Source organism: Lathyrus oleraceus, chromosome 1 (assembly GCF_024323335.1).
Source record: "Lathyrus oleraceus cultivar Zhongwan6 chromosome 1, CAAS_Psat_ZW6_1.0, whole genome shotgun sequence".
NCBI lineage: Eukaryota > Viridiplantae > Streptophyta > Magnoliopsida > Fabales > Fabaceae > Lathyrus > Lathyrus oleraceus.
Window position 1 is genome coordinate 147,269,582 of NC_066579.1, and position 16,929 is coordinate 147,286,510.

The 16,929-nt window shown below is 35.6% G+C and overlaps 1 long non-coding RNA gene across 3 annotated transcripts; it reads left to right on the forward strand.

The window, feature by feature from the left end:
- The first annotated feature begins 10,294 nt into the window (after window positions 1-10,294).
- On the forward strand, window positions 10,295-13,351 carry LOC127122945 (uncharacterized). Of its 3 annotated transcripts, none has more exons than XR_007803551.1 (10): window positions 10,295-10,549; window positions 10,710-10,807; window positions 10,913-10,958; window positions 11,040-11,768; window positions 11,860-12,090; window positions 12,170-12,226; window positions 12,332-12,376; window positions 12,515-12,668; window positions 12,772-12,961; window positions 13,136-13,351. It is a non-coding gene; the product is annotated as an uncharacterized LOC127122945 (long non-coding RNA). The 3 variants fall into 3 exon arrangements; XR_007803552.1 differs by having other exon boundaries at window positions 12,772-12,950; XR_007803553.1 differs by having other exon boundaries at window positions 11,053-11,768; window positions 12,772-13,221.
- The last annotated feature ends 3,578 nt before the right edge of the window (window positions 13,352-16,929 follow it).

Below are 16,929 nucleotides of genomic sequence, written 5' to 3' on the forward strand. Positions count from 1 at the left end.
GGATGCCCTTTCCTCTCCGATCGTTTACTCTTCTCATGAAGTCGCGCTTGCAATGCTATTTCCGACTTCGCTTTATCGTTTCCCCTCTCATCCATTCGTTGTTCATGAGCTTCTAGTGAGCTTTGAAGCTCCTCCTTCGACAACGACGATAAATCCTTCGATTCTTCAAGCGCAACGACAATGTTGTCGAATCTTGGCGTTAAAGAACGCAAGATCTTCGACACAACATTCTGCTCTACCGTAGTTTCCCCGCACGACTTGATTTGATTCACCACACGCGTAATACGCGTCACATAATCGTTTATCGACTCCTTGTCCTCCATTTGCATTAACTCGAACTGTCGCTTGTGAGTTTGTAACCTCACCACTTTGGCTTTGGCAGCCCCTGCATAAGCCTTCTCAAGAATCTCCCACGCTTGCTTTGCGGAATCGCAATCGCCTACTTTTTCAAAGTTGTCACCATCGACACAAGAATGGATCAAGAACAGCGCTTTGTAATCCTTCTTCTTCTCTTCTTTGAACGTAGCCTTTTGAGCATCCGTAGCTCCTTCGACGAGAGACGTAACACCATCTTTGATCACCTCAAGAACGTCTTGATAGCCGAACAAAACCTTCATTTGCTTCACCCATTTGTCGTAGTTTTTCGAGTCAAGGATTGGAAGATTGGTAGGTATTTTATTGTTTGAAACGGTCATGATTGCAGCGGAATTGGATTAGAACCAAAGCTCTTGATGCCAAATGTTGGAAAACACCAGAAATGGAATGGTGAAAAACAGTGTGTGGGGGAAAGATGAAGATGATAATGTGAATAGAGAGAGATAGAGAAATAGAGAAAGATTGAGAGAATTGAATCATATGGCATTAACCTTTCAACTATGACATACAATGTCTATTTATAGGGTACGAATTGGAACCACAAACAGGCCCAAGAATAACAGAAAAAACAGAATTGCAAAAACAGCTTATTTTCAAAACAACTTATCCAATAAGCTGTTTTCACTGCAGTGCTTTTTAAAGCTTCTATCAAGCATTTGAATTATTAAGGACTTCCAATAAAATTCCTATGCAGAAAATCATTATGTTTCTAATTCAATTAAACGATAACAAATAAATAAATTCAAAATGTGCTACAATTTGAAAACTTCACAACGGTACCTAAAATATTAATCGTAAATGTCAATTTCCTCAAATTACATTCATGTCAAAACAAACTAAACGCTGAGTTAAAAATCATAAAATTACAAATATATGATACCATGTCTAAGTGAATTAAGTAAAAGAAATATTTACTAAAATTTATAATATTAAAGGAGTTAAATAAATATTATTCATAATAAGGACTTTAAAATATTATATGAAAATAAATATGCAAATTTTTGACTCAAATAACCCACTTTTAAAAAAAATCCAAAATAACCCATTTTTCAAATTATTTTCCAAATTACCCCACTTTCAAAAAAATTTGTTAAGGCATAGGTGTCAGATCAATTGGCGCCTACCCTTAATTTTAAAGACGGGACGTCAATTTAATTGACTACAACACATGGTGTTGTCAATCCAATTGACGTCCATGTGTATAAAGTGAGTGGAGGCGCCAATTGGTCTGGCGCCTCTGTGTATTATGTAATTTTTTTGTACAAATAGATGTGTTGAGTGATCCACTTTTCCACATCTCTTTTCATTATATTGCAAACATGCTTCGTCTTCATCGCCGCTATGGAAAAATTATTTATTCGAGAGACAAGCCTCTGATGGAGATGATGTTTTGGAACATCTACCGTTTCAAGCAAAAAATTAGAAATATTGAGAGACTCGATGTCGTACGTGGTTGGGTGCGATTAAAAAAGGATAATGATGCTAGAGAAATGATGTTTGGACTAGATGACATCAGTTTGATTGTTGTAATCAGTTAGAAATGTTTTTTTAATGTTATGGTTAAGTATTTTTATCTGTTTTGATATTTGTTGTTTGTGTTGTTTATTCAGACCTGTTCGATTTTAAGTGTGTTTAAGTTGGAGTGATGTTTGTTGTTAACCCTGTTATAACAAAAAGTTATTAATATATCAAAATCAAAGGTTACAAAAATTGAAAGGAGGTACTAAATTATGATGGAGAGGTTGCTCCTAGATTGAGACATTTTTTCTTATTGGGCCCGAGTTGACGCTATATACTACATAATCTTATCATGTAGTTCCTGGTGTGTATGTTTTAAGTGTCCATAAAAATCGTGTCAATTCTTTGTATGAATCCTCTCAGTTGCTGAATACCTGTTCAACAGCCTTTGTCCTTGCAATCCACGCTTTCTTTGTAAGATGGAGTATAATTATATTGTGTGATGATATGAGGTATTATTATACTCACCTTCACTGATGGGTCTTTTTTAACAAGCGGAAAAATGTCCTAACATATCAATTCAACGCTTAATTTTCGGTGATCATGTACAACATTAGTGGCAATGCAACTGTGAGGTGGGTCTATAGAAGCTATATCCCAAGAATCAATTCTCTTCCTGTAAGACACACACATTCTGGTCTCCAACTGGTGAACTTACCGTGACGTTAGAAGATGTCTACATGTTATTGGGACTGTCTATCGAGGGTAAGGTGGTAAATGGTAAAACCAACTATGCAAATTCAATTTGCATGGACCTCTTGGATGTTGACTTGTTAGATGATAACTCGAGAGGTCAAGGTATACTCCTTTCACGCCTTAAGGCACATTACAACAACTTACAGCTACGTGAAAATTCTATTGAAGACGCTCGAATAATAAAACCTAGGTGTTACATTATTCTTTTAATTGGTTTATTTTTATTTCCCGAAGATAGTGGTTCTAGTATGCATGTTATGTATTTACCTTTACTAAAACATGTAGATAGAATAAGAAGCTACAGTTGGGGGTCCTCTTGTTTGACTTATCTTTATAGATCTTTGTGTAAAAATGCACACAAAGACACATCTACATTTTCTAGATGGGTTACTTTTCTCCAAGCATGGGGTTGGTTCAGACTACCGTCCCTAGCGCCCGTTAACCACAACCCGTTCACATTCCCATACGCACAAAAGTAAGTTCTTAACAATGGACTATATTTACTTACTTTACCGATTATTATCTCTAAATAATATATTTACTTTTATGGTGAAGATGGTCGACACGTGGTATGAGTTACAATAGATGTCCTAGACACTATATTACTCAGTATCGCAATCTCTTGGATCACCTTCAACCAACAAATGTATTGCCATTGACCTAATTAATTCGTAAAAATTTGTTTTTTAATATCACCCATTTATAATCTAATATATTTTCACATTTCAGTTTATTTGGCGTCCATATCTAAACTTGGATCATGACCATGAAATCAACGAACAAGACACATCCGTTTGGACTGCATGCACACCGATCATAAGATTCACCACTCTGGAGATGCACCATAGTGATCGTGTTAAATTGCAGTTCGGTATGCTTCAATACATCCCAGATCCCCCGAAAAACCTCGGAGAATGGCATCTACGAAAAGTTAACTACTAATGGAACTTTAACCATTGGCAAAGCTTTGCTAGATTTGAGTGTCGAAAATGGAAGCACCGGCATGACCATGTCTTAACTGACGATGTGATGCCAATTGAAGAAAAATCAACTCGTAATTATAGGGTTTGGTACATATCGTTTGGATTTGAGTTCCTCGCCAATGATATGTACCTATACGACCCACGCCAGGTAACTTACACACAAGAAGGCTCAACATTTAACCCCTAATAACATTGTCAGGCCGCTTACTCACAACCCTTTATCCATCAAAATTTTCGGTCCACAAACACACAAACCTATGACCCTTACATGACAAACACCCAACCACAATACCAAGAGCATACCATGTACCACCACCAACAAGTAGATCATCATCAACACACATCATTCACACCAATGTCGCCCTTCAATAGTCCTGGTCGCCCTCCAATAACTCAAACATAACCCAACTTTTTTAGAATGGGTCACGAACTCAGCTATGACAATATTGTTTCATTGCATACACAGGACTACCCGGATTTGTCTGAATATCTTAGGCAATCTCCTACAGGTGGTGGTGATGTTCCTGGCCCCTCAAATACTCAAACACCTGGGGTGAGTCATCAACGTGAGTTAGGGTCACGCGTTCAGGTAGCTAGGGAATGTGGTACCGGAGGTCGGTTAGGTCATCCCGTTCAACGACATTAGTTTTTTTGGTCATTGTATATAAATGCATATTAATAGTAATATCAATTGGTCCGATTTTGACTTTTATCTAAAATGTACATTGTTTTTCAAAAAAAATTACACAACACACATAGGTGTCAGACCAATTGGAGCCTCCTTTAAAAGCTAACACACATGCGCCAATTGGATTGGCAATACTAGGTGCATAAGTCAATCCAATTGGTGCCACCTCTTTAACTTAGAGAGCAAGTGTTAATTCATCTGACGCCACCTCTTCAAAGTGGGGTAGTTTGGAAAATAATTTGAAAAATGGGTTATTTTGGATTTTTTTTTAAAAGTGGGTTATTTGAATAAAAAATTCAAAATATGCATGCCCTTAAAACTATATTGTTCGAATATAATCATCTGTTACTAAGGCAACAACACATGAATTTTTACCCGCCACTAAGGCAACCACAAGATGAATATGTCATGCCATGCAAGATGTAAAATAAAATAAAATTATATAACTTAGATAACCACAAATTCAAAATCATATTTATTATATCTTCTCTAATTTAGAAAGTATACAATTTATCCACTTAACTTAAGATTTTATTAAGAAATTAACTCTCCATTTAATCACTTAGAGAAATTACAACACATGTACATGACTATATTATATTATAAAATAATTAGCATTTCCTCACTTAAGTTTTATGAGTATTGACACACAAAGGTATCATTAATGATTTTGGTGTCACCATATATCGAATTTTGCCTTGTTTTTTTTAATCTTTTATTCTTAAACATCAAATTTTAATCCTTGGATTCGACCTTTTCCATATCGTTATTTCACTGATTATTTTATCGATACATTGATGGTATTTATCTATGTTTTGACCCGTCGCATGCGATATTTTCATTGTTGTCAATATGTGCAAACTGGCTTTGAGCATATTACCTAGGGTTTTGCTTACACCTCTCAATTTCATTTTTGGCTTGCATGTCCATGCGTTATTTGACTTTGATTCGCATCCCGATTTTAATCCGTGCATGCTTCGATTTTACTTCTTTTGATTCATTTATTGAATGTGTTGTATATATAACTTGTATGTTGCTATTTTCTTCACATGGCTTACTTTTGGACCCTCTTACAATGAGACCATTCTCTTGTTCACTTACACTCATTTATTTATGATTTGTTGATTAGGCTTGATTTAATTGTTTCATTATCTTGCATCCCCATTCGATAAAATATACCCTCATTCCCATGACATGTAATAATTTTTACCGCTTTTATTTCTTTGGTTGCTTGGTTGTCTAGCTAGTTCTAATAAAAGATAAAATTAACCCTTTTTCAAAAAGATCAAAAATAAAAACTCGATCCAACATTGAGTATTTTCCCAATAATAAATCAACCCATTTCAAACTCAACCCATTTATATCCATTCCAAATCTTCCAAGCCATTTCATTCAAACCTATTGCAATCGATCATCAAATACTTGATCCAACGTCGAGCCATTTTCATAATAAAATTCAAAAACACTTAAAAATTATTCAACACTTTTTTCAATAAAAGAGATGAAAGGAAGAGAGTGTAGTTAATGAGCTCTTGAGAGTTAGATCCGAGATGTAGCTCTCGTTAAACCAGACTCTCATCATCCTCAAATCAATCCCATAACGCTTAATAAACCTCATCTAGTTTTGAGTGCGCTTTCTCAAGCAAACTTCCAAAAAACCTAAAAATATCAAAACTCTTTTGCAAATAGGATGAAAAAGGAGCGGGGTGTGTAAGACCCCAATTTTGACCCTAAGATCGCTCATGGCATCATTACATTGCATTTACATTGCCTCAAGGATCATAAGTATCTTGGCTCTTTGCCTTTGGGTGGGATCTCTTGAGATTTGGTTTGAAATCACCAAGCATGCTTGAATTGTATATTATTGCTTTTCTCATTTTATTCACTAACCAAATGCACAAAAATATGTCACTAACATCTTTTGTTTGTAGCTTGAGCAGTCACAAGGTCTAAAGCTTCTAAGAGATCCTTTGTGCAATGATATGGTCAAGAAAAGATGAAAGCAAATATGGAAATGGTTCTCAAAGCTCTTATCCATCAAATATGCCTCCCAAGTATCTCAATTCATCATTTTGATCAAAGCAAATCAAGAGGCTTGAGGCTTGTTTCCTAAGGAAACCCTAATTCATCTGTTCATCAACTATGCCTTGCTCTTAAAGCAACCTCAACCCATGGTCAAATAAAATCAAGGGAAGTTCTTTAATTCATCATTTCATGCATATTTGAACTTATTTGAGTGTCCTCAATCATCCATTCATCAAGATATGAGTTGTGGACTTGAGAAGTTGATCAGTCAATTCATCTAACTATTTTGAAATACACTGAGACCTAACTTTTTATGTGTTTGTCAAATGGAGATGACCCCAAGATAAAAAATATTCTTAAGGACCATATGAACAACTTTCATGTTCATCAAAATTTGATTTGAAGCTTTGAAGGTCATCATCCATTCCAATACATTATAGGTCATTTTGACTGAAACCCTAATTTTGGGTCAACTTCCCAAGGACATAACTCCTTCATTTTTCATGATTTTGAGGTGGGACTTAATTAATTGGAAATATTAATGTGTCTAATTCAAATGTTATGTTTCACAAAATTACAAAATCGCAAAATAAATACATGTGATAATGCAAAACATTATAGGTCACTTTGGATCAAATGCATTGAAATGTGAAAAAGTCCAACTTCAAGTGCCCATAATTTCTTCATTAAAACTCCAAATGATGCAAAATTTAAGTCCAAATTAATTTTCTTGATAAGATCTACAATTTCAATGTTAAAGAGTTTACCATTTGGAGCTTGCATAATTGAGACACAAGGGCTTGAACATTGGCCAATTTTGGAAATTTCACATATGCATGTTTTGCACCTTACACTTCAAGCTCAATTTTCATTATTTTCCAAGGCCCAATTGGAGTTTTTATCACCACAACATTTGTTCCTTATGCAACAAGCTTTCCAACCATTACTCATAAGGTTGCATTTTGATTTTTGACATATCACTTTCGAAGAGGGGAAAGATTAGGTGCATTTTTGGAAATTCAATGAAAATACATTGCATAAGCTTATGACCTCATTTCTGCACGTCCATTTCATCTTGATTTTGTAATAGCTTGCAATTCCAATCAGAATTGGGCCCTCCATGCGCCTGTACAGGCCCATGCATGGAGGCCCTCTTCTCCCATGCACACGATTTTGATCATGCTTGCAGCTCCCTTCATCTATAAATACAAGGCCTTGGCTTCATAATTTCTCAACCTTAAGGTGCCCTACATGCTGTGCAACTGAAATCCCACACCCACACCAAAGAAACTCTCTCTTTTCTCTCAAATTTTTAAATCTAGAATTCAGTTTACTCGACTGTTTTCTTAGATCTAAAAGTTCCTAGACCTTTTCACCTTGATCCATAGAGCTTTCTGTTTGCAAAAGAATCCAAGGATCTTGACTCAATTCATCACAATTCAAAGGTTTTCCTCAACTAAATTTTGCTTCGAAACAACTTGTATATGGTTCCATTTGCCTTGTTTTTGTGTGATCGGAAGTCCTCTGCATAGAGGCAATATTATTGTGCTTTCAATTTTTTAAAATCATTGAGTTCACTTGAACACCACAGAACTTCCACCTCTGATTTCTCTCAACCTAGAGATCTAGAGTGGAATTGAGTGGCACAGGGGTGATGTATGTCGCACCTCGCAATGATGGACTGAACAGAGTCCGCACCGAACTTTATTTATTCCTAAAAAGGAAAGGGGAAATATCGATAAAACCCAAGAAACAAAACGACAATGATTATTGGTCGTCGCAACCAAATCAGGGTTCGGGAGTCGATTACGCAAGGGGAAGGTATTAGCACCCCTCACGTCCGTTGTACTCAACGGGAACCATTAGGTCAGTTGTGTGCATTAATATTAGTTTGAAATGTTAGGCTTTTCAGTTTATTAGGTGGGAAAAGAAAGAGTAGAAGAGAGAAGAAATGTTTTTGGATTTCTTTGACGAAGGACTAAACCTAAGTTTTTTACTAGTGGGCCTGACAAGATTTACAAATCCTGCTCCTACGTATCTCAAAAGAGAAATCAAGGCTTACGTAGTTCTGGGTAGAAAATGTTTGTTTGTTGGTCGATTTTAGCGAAAGTCATACTGTATTAATCGACGAAAACATTATTTTACCCAAAACAGATGAGGAGTGAACGCATACCACACATCGAACGGATTTATAAATCTACATTCGGAAAAGCGTCATTTATCTCTACTCAACAATCATGGCCGAAACATTGTTTTGAATCATCTTAAGACAATATACCTTTCATTTATGAAAAAGATTTTTGATTAGTCGCACGACGGCGAGAAAAGGGTTTGATTGGTTGGATGTATTTTGAGTGATGGCGAGAACTTGGATGAGCGAGATATACATCTCGAATCCTAGCCTCAGGAGTGCATGGTATACACCATGTTCCATTTCCATCTTTATTGAAATAGTTTAAGATAGGAATTAAGTATTTTGGAACTTTGATTGAGAAAGAGTTTGAAGAAACCGCATTGACAATTTTAGACGATGGCGAGAGCTAAGATTGGCGAGATATACATCTCGAATCCTAGTCTCAGGAGTGCATGGTATACACCATGTTCCATTTCCACCTTTATTGAAAAAGTGTTAAATAAGATTTAAGTATCTTAGATTTGATTGAGAAAGGGTTTGACGAAACCACATTGACAATTTTAGACGATGGCGAGAGTTAAGATTGGCGAGGCATACATCTCAAATCTTATCCTCAGGAGTGCATGGTATACACCATGTTCCATTTCCACCTTTATTGGAAAAGTGTTAAGTAGGAATTAGGTATTTTGGTTTTTTGTTGTGAAAATGACTTGACCCTAGATCAAGTGTTGATGGACGTTTAAGAGAAATTTGGATAAGTGTTTGAGAGAACAAAGTGGATAAGTTTGGATGATGGCGAGAACTAGGATTGGCGAGATATACATCTCGAATCCTAGTCTCAGGAGTGCGCGGTATACACCACGTTCCATTTCCATCTTTATTGAAAAGTGTTTAGATAGGAATTAATATTTTTGAGTTTTTGATTATGAAAAATAGCTTGACGTTGGATCAAGCATTTGATGAAGTTTTTGAAAGAAATGGAATAGAATAGGAGGGAGAAATGAATTGATTTGTTTATTGGGAAAATACTCGACGTTGGATCGAGTCATATTTTTTGTATTTTTTTGGAAATGGTGGATTTTATTCTTGTGTTAGTATCTAAAACAAATAGAGAAATAAAACAATACAAAATTATATACACATTGGGGAAGTGGGGTACATTTTGTCAAATGGGGATTAAAAAATCATGAAATAATTAAATCGGGCCCAAACAACAAATAATGTAATGCATGAGTGTAAGTGCAAGAGAACCGGCTCATTGTAAGAAAGCCCAAGAGCAAGCTATGTGAGGTTGATGGCGATGCTTAAAAAATAATCGACTTACAAGGGTGTGAAAATGGGCTCGATATTGAATCGAGAAAAAATGTGATTTTTATAGTTTAAAATAGTTTTGAATGAATGATGAAATTAAAAGAAAACAAATCTATGTTATGATAATGGAACTATGAATATAATAAAGCATAAACATAAAAGAAAATGCTAAAAGAAATAAAAATACTACACATAGGTATCGAACCCACTCCACTAAAGACCATAGAAACCACCCCCTCTCCACTAGGCCATCTATGATTAGTTATAAACTAAATGACAACTTAGATATATAAACCAAAACAAATTAAAGTATGAATTAAAATAAAAATAAAAATAAAAGTGGGGTGGTTTATTTATTGGATGGTTAATTAAAACAAAAAGGAGGAATCCCAAAAGGTGACCCTAGCCGCCTGGCTGTTGGGTTCAAAAGATTAGGGATTGGGTACACAAAAATAACAATTAATTACAACTAATACCAATAAACCAAATTTAATGACCAAATGAGAAGTAACGTTCACTTAGTGGAGATTCAATGGTCTGCCTAATAAAAAGAAAATAAATAATAATAAAATAAAAAAAAAGAAAAGGAAAAGGTAAGGACAACGAAACTCAGTTCTCAAAACCTCACGCACGAAATCTCTCTTCTCTCAATCGCTACCAGCAAGCTCTCTCCATCGCCCTCAATGAAATCGCTCCCTCATCGCTCTCTCAATCTCCAATCTCACTCAATCGCTCACTCCATCGCTCTCAATGTCTCTCTCTCGCCCAAACATCATGAAAGTTTGAAAGGAAGCTCACTTCGGTGAATCGGTAGCTCAGGTAAAGACCGAATCTCCTTCCTTCGCCTCCTTTCAATTGATTTCTTCTCTGGTTTGGAGGATTAGGGTTTTCGCTTTTGAAGTTTTTCGCCGCTCCCTTTTTCCTCAAATTTTTCCCTCCTACTGATTCACTCTTTTCCTATTTATGTTCTGCTGATTAGGGTTTCGAATTGGTACCTTGGGTTCCAAAAGAGTATCTCTGTAAAACCCTTTTGATGCTCAGAAATTGGGTTGTCCTGTTTATGCTAGATTCGAAAAGGTATTCTGAAATCAAGTTTTCTTCAATTGTTTTGTCTTAACTCTATTTTGGGTATTTTCTTGGATTTTACTGCCTTTGCTAATTACTTTATTCTTTTTACTGCAGTGAATTTCTTGTAACAGGGAAGTTGTGGATGAGGTTGAGGTTCAAGGTGAGTATTGTCTGCATTACCATCTGCGTGTAACTATTGAATTGGGCATAAATGTTGTACGGTTTGGTTTATTATTCACAGGGTTTGGTTGCAGAAGGTTCTGCCGTTGCATTGTGGAGAATGAGGAACTAGCCACATAGTATAAGCGTGCTAGTAACAAGAAACCATCCCGCGATTGCCAGGATATACACAAGGACCTGCATTCCGAAAACTGAGAACAGAAATCCAAGAATGTCAAAACTAGCATAACTGCGGCTATTATGATGAGCGTCATCCTCACAGACTCTAATAGATCTTGAATGTTGTCTGAATTCTCCTTTTGATTTTTCCTTTGGCTTTGGGGTATTGACTGTCGTGATTTGGTTTGATCTTTGCAGGTTATGGCTGGTGTGAACGGTTATGGACCGGGGGCACAATTGAAACAGGACGGGTACATCTCGCTGCAAGATGACCAAGACCTTGTTAAGCCAGCGGCACCAATGAAATTCCACACATGCATCATGCTGTAAAATACATATGTACCGGCAGGGTTATCAAATTAGACGAACCAGCCACCGTCTTATTTTGCACCATTTGGAACCAAATCTCTCAGCTCCTTAATTCGATCTTGGATCAGTTGCCTGTCTCTTGGCCGAGGTCTGCAACTTTCTCCGGGTCTAGCCCTCTTCTTGCTGTTCTTAGATGGTTCAGATGACCGTTAGAGTTGCTCACTACAAGCACTGGGATGCCGTGAGATATGCAGATGTCGGTGACATTGCTAATACCATCAAAGAACGGGGCATGAACAACAGGCTTGCCGAGCGTATTCAAGTAAAATGAAAGTTCAATGAAATGCTATTGATCACCTTCGAAACAGAAAGAACTTAGTAATGCAACACACTTTACATGATTTGTTATGCAGAAATTCCTGAAGAGACTGGTTGATGATCATGGAAGCATTGACCTCGAGTGGCTGAGAGACGTTCCACAGAGAGTATTTGCTGAGCGTAAGAGGACTGGGATTGAAAAGTGTGGAGTATGTGCGCCTGTTAACACTGGATGAGAAAAGCTGATATCATTGTCCGTTATAGGTACCCAGTGTTGGAGTCCATACAAAAGTATCTCTGGTCTCGATTGTGCAAGATTTGGAAAGGTAAGTTGCATTTTCTTATGAGAAAGCAGCACTATTTATTTGAAGCCTATTGTGACTTGGGAATGAACTGTAAATGCAGGCCTTCTGCACAAAAAGCAAACCAAATTGCAATGCATGCCTAAGTGTTTTGCACAAGGTATCTAACCGATCTATTTCATCTGAAACTTGACTTGAAAACTCTTGAAGTAAGCCTTGCTTGAATATTTATTTTTACATTTCTCTTCTTTGATCGATTTGGCAGGTTGGTTTCCCGGTGCGCCGGCTAATGAACAGACTCTTTTGCAAGGTTAGTATTAATCTGAGATTTGACTTGCTTCAATGGCGTGAGTATGCACATGGTTGGACCAAAACCTTCATGGCTTATATCGTATATTGCAAGCTTTCTTTTATGAGTTTAAAACTTGAGTCCCTTCACCTGTTTCAGGTAGCATTGTAGCAGAAATACTCCAGCCTGAACTTCGGGCTGCGGCGGCTAGAAGAAATGCAGAATTGTCATGGCTTTGAGATGCAGGGAACAACATTTGGAGGAGGTTCCACGTTGTGATTAGCAAATAGTTTGCCGGCTTTTTCATCATCATGTAAAATAACAGCTTCATACAATTCTGTCATAATTATACACAAGTCATTTCATTTTTTGATTGGCTTATGGTTATCACAAGGCTGCAACTGTGTTTGTTACAGTTTTGCAGGAGGACATGTGGAGATTCCTCCAGGTCGTCGACAAAACATGGATCAGCACTAGCCTGTACGTGCCAAAACTCAGACATGGACATTCATTACTGCTGTGGATTGTTGTGAAGTTTGAAAGATTCATCCAGTTTGGAATAAGGTCCACGAGAGGCGAATCAATGTTGAAGAAGGTGAAATGCAGGTTTTGCTATCTGATCTTTCGATTTCACTTTCACATCTAAGAGTTGATTGTTTTCTGATAAACTCAACGCCTTCCCCGTATACAAATTCTCATCTTGAAAAGCCGCAAGACTTTTCTGTAGCTGCAGCGCCTGAATCTTTAACTCTAATAACTGCTGTCGAACTCGCTTTGCAGACTCTTGGAAATCTTGCAATTTTTCATCCATAATAAAGAAAACCTCTGTCAAATGTTTCGGAATCTAAAATGCCAGACAACAGATCAAATGCCATGGACTTCTCAAATAAGATTTCGATGATCTATTTCTGTTAAGGCTTGAAGGGATATCTCGAGTTCTTGTTTAGTTGAGAATTCCTTGAGCGAGTAGAGTTTTTCTAAAACAGCATCCCCGGTGTAAAATCCATCTTCAACTTTATTAACAAATTCATCCATTGTTAATTGGTATCTTGCGAACCCCCTTGGTTCAGAAATTAGCAGCTAGTTCTTTTCTTGGAAAGTCTATCTGGAAGGACTTTTAGCTACCACTCATCTCCAAAGTACTGTAATACCAATAAATGAATCAGCTTTTTCTCATCCTCCAAGGTAAATAAATAATCAAAAGATTATCTTTTTGCTTATGAGGTGACACTGTCTCCAATTTGTGTGAATAAATGAGGTGGAAGAGGAAGAGGTAAGCAGTAAAGTGCAAACAGATAACTGGTCAAACAAGAGCGGAAAACTACAATAGAAAAATCAAAGAGAAAAATTAAGAATTGGAATGGGGTGCACGTTGATTTTGAACTGTTGTAACAATGGCTTTTTGAATAATTGAGTTTGAGTTTGAGTTGAGGCACAAGATAAAATAATAGAGTATGAACAAATTGGGAGATAGGACACAGATCTATCAGTTCAATGTATGGTTTAGGTGGCTGTAAAGTTCAAGTGTCTTGGTTGTGTAATGAATTTGGAAATGGAAATGGATATGCAATGGTAATCGAATGTAATTGGACATGAAAATATGTGTATGAAAATGAGTTTGGAAATGCTTGAAAGCTAAATATTATTGAATGTTATGAAATGTGTGTATGTGCTATTTTGATTTGGGATGAACTATGGATGAAAAATGGATCATGTTTGGTTATAAAATGGATTTTTAGAAATAATCCAAGACTAATTTAAATATCAATTTGAATAATAATAACAAATCAGTAAAAACCAAATTAAAATCAAATTAATTCATAATTTGTTAAAATTACTTTGATATCAATTCTAACATTTATTTGAAAATTAAAATCAATTAGAGTTTGAATCATTAGTAAAAATAACAATTAAAATTAAATTAAAATTTGGAATTAAACTTAATTTGAAATTAAAATCAAATTGAAAAATTAAGAAGTCAAATGATTAAAATCCATTTTATAATCAAAAGCACCATGATCAAAAAGGCATAGACAATGACCAATGTGTAACAAAAATATGAATGTATGCAAATGAACCTTAGGCCAAGTGCCAAACAAAAAATGAAAAAATGAAAAAAATTCAGGACCAAAATCGGAGTATGACAATGTACATCACCCCACCTTTCGAATGGTACCTGGATCGTGGCTTTTCGTGCACATTTTTTTCTCTGCAAATTTGAACCTTTGCCGGAGCTAGCCGGAGAAGACGGTGGCGCTGGCCACCGTCTGATTGCCAGATTAAGTCGTGGCTGTTGGATCTTGTTTCCAGATCTAATCTGGACCACTCTCTTTTATGACTTTTTTTAATGCCAAATGTTTTGCATTGACTCAAGTGTTTGGTGGTCACGCGCACATGATCCGTTTGATGCGCCAACTCAATTAATGAGCTCTTGATCCAACGCCTCACAAATTTTCTTATTTTTAATTTTTGATTTTTATTTTCTTTTATTTCTTTTAATTCCATTTTATTTCTAAAATTCATATCTCTCTCATTATTGGTCCAAAAATTATGGGACCAATTGCATTATTTCTCTTTTATTTTCTACTTTCTAAAAATGATTTTTAATCTTTTTTATTTTATCATTTGCTATTTTTTTTAATAATTTTCTCTTTTTTGGTTATTTTTAATTCATTTTAAATAGTTTTTGATATCCAAAAAATACAAAAATATTTTCTCAACCTCTTTGAATGATGATAGATCTATGAAAAATATTCTCATCAATTTATTAATTTATTTGAGATTTTAGTTCAATTAGGTCATTTTTATGCATTTTTAATTGATAAAAAATAGTTTCTGACTTTTAAAACTGCTGAAATTTTTTGTCAAACTTTGTTTGACCTTGTTGAACTTGGGATAATTCACTTGGACTTTTCAAAGTTGATTTGAAGTGAATTTGAAGTTTGACCTTTCTTTTATTATTTTAATTCAAGTTTTATTTTAAATATTAAAAATGCCAAAAATATTTTATTTGTTTCTTGACTTCTAATTCTCATTTTGCTTCTGTTTTCTATTGTTTGACCTTGATCTTCTCTATCTTTGATCATAGCTTATTGATTATCTCATTCCATTTCATTTAATGCACTTTAATTCTTCTTCTTCTTCTTCTCCTTCTTTTTCTTTTTTTGATCAATGAGTTAAAGATTGGTGGTTAGCATTGGTTAAGGTGGTTTAATCTTCTTTGATTCAAATCTAATTCATCTTGATCATGGATCAAGTGAACGGCTTTGCATTAAGGATAGATTGCTTCCTAAATCATGCAAAGGACCTAAATCAATACAAGATCATTTCTCATCTTCTTTTTGGCATGGCAAGTTGTTGGAGTTTGATTCACTAATCAAGACCTCTAACTTGTGTTGTTGCCTACATTATTATTGACCGGCCTCAGATAGTTGTGACTTCTACATAAGTCCAATTACGATTGCTTAACATAGCGCTAAATTTGCCTTATGGCACACTAACTACTAACACTAACCATTAACTATTAACATTTAATTCTTGCTCTTTACATTTATGCAATTTACTATTCTTGTACATATTATTCATTTGCTTTTCCCCTTTTGCTCATTTGGGCACATGTTTATGTTAATGCAATTTGCTTGTGTTTTGTTTTGATTGTTGTGGAGCAAATGCAAAGAAATGGACAAATGGACTCAGTTTCTAGGACATTCCCTATGCAAAAATTAGAGTAAAAGGACCTTAATGTTGAAGATGGATTAGAAGGACCAAACCTTTAAACTCACTCTTGTCCATTCTTGATTTGCTTCATAAGACTCTTTGATGTGTGTGTGCTTTTGTGCTAGGGGATCCTATGAGAATTCAACTTGAAGAACCATTGCCATGTTCATCCAAAGTGAAAGATACAAGAGACCTTGGGGATCTTCTAAGAAGCTTGTTTTGATTATGTTGATTGCTTGAGCTTATAACTACTTTGCTTGCTTATTCCAAAGGATGGGAGCTACTTGGATCATCAATATGATCTCAAGAGAGAAACTCCATTTGTGGTCTTGTTTCTTATCCCTTATCTCTTGTATGATTAGGAATCTAGCCATTCTTCTTCTTCCCTCCACTCTAACCCAAGCAAAAACTTTTGTGCAAACATTTAACACTTGTTTTCAAACATTAGAAACCTAAGCCTTATGCTTTTGATTTTCCAACTTCTTTTCATAACACTTATTTTGAATTGAATTTTTAAGTCAACTTTGACCATATTTTGTACATACTTTTCATTGGTAAATATAAACCATTCAAATACTTTTTTTGTGGTTTCAATGGCCACTCCCTTAATCAAAAAATTTCATAACCTTTAGCTATTAGGTTTGAGTTATCCTTGAGGTAGATATAATACTCACCTATATCCTTAGTGATGGACAATGAGTCTTCCATGCTTATTATAGGGTTAACCCCTCACTGGCATGTTGAAGCTATCCTCACATGGTGGATTTGTGGTTTTAGGTTGAGTTTTCTCCCTTGGATAACAAAAGACCTTAAGGCTCTGGGACCAATCAATTCACCAACTCATTTTTTGAGATTTT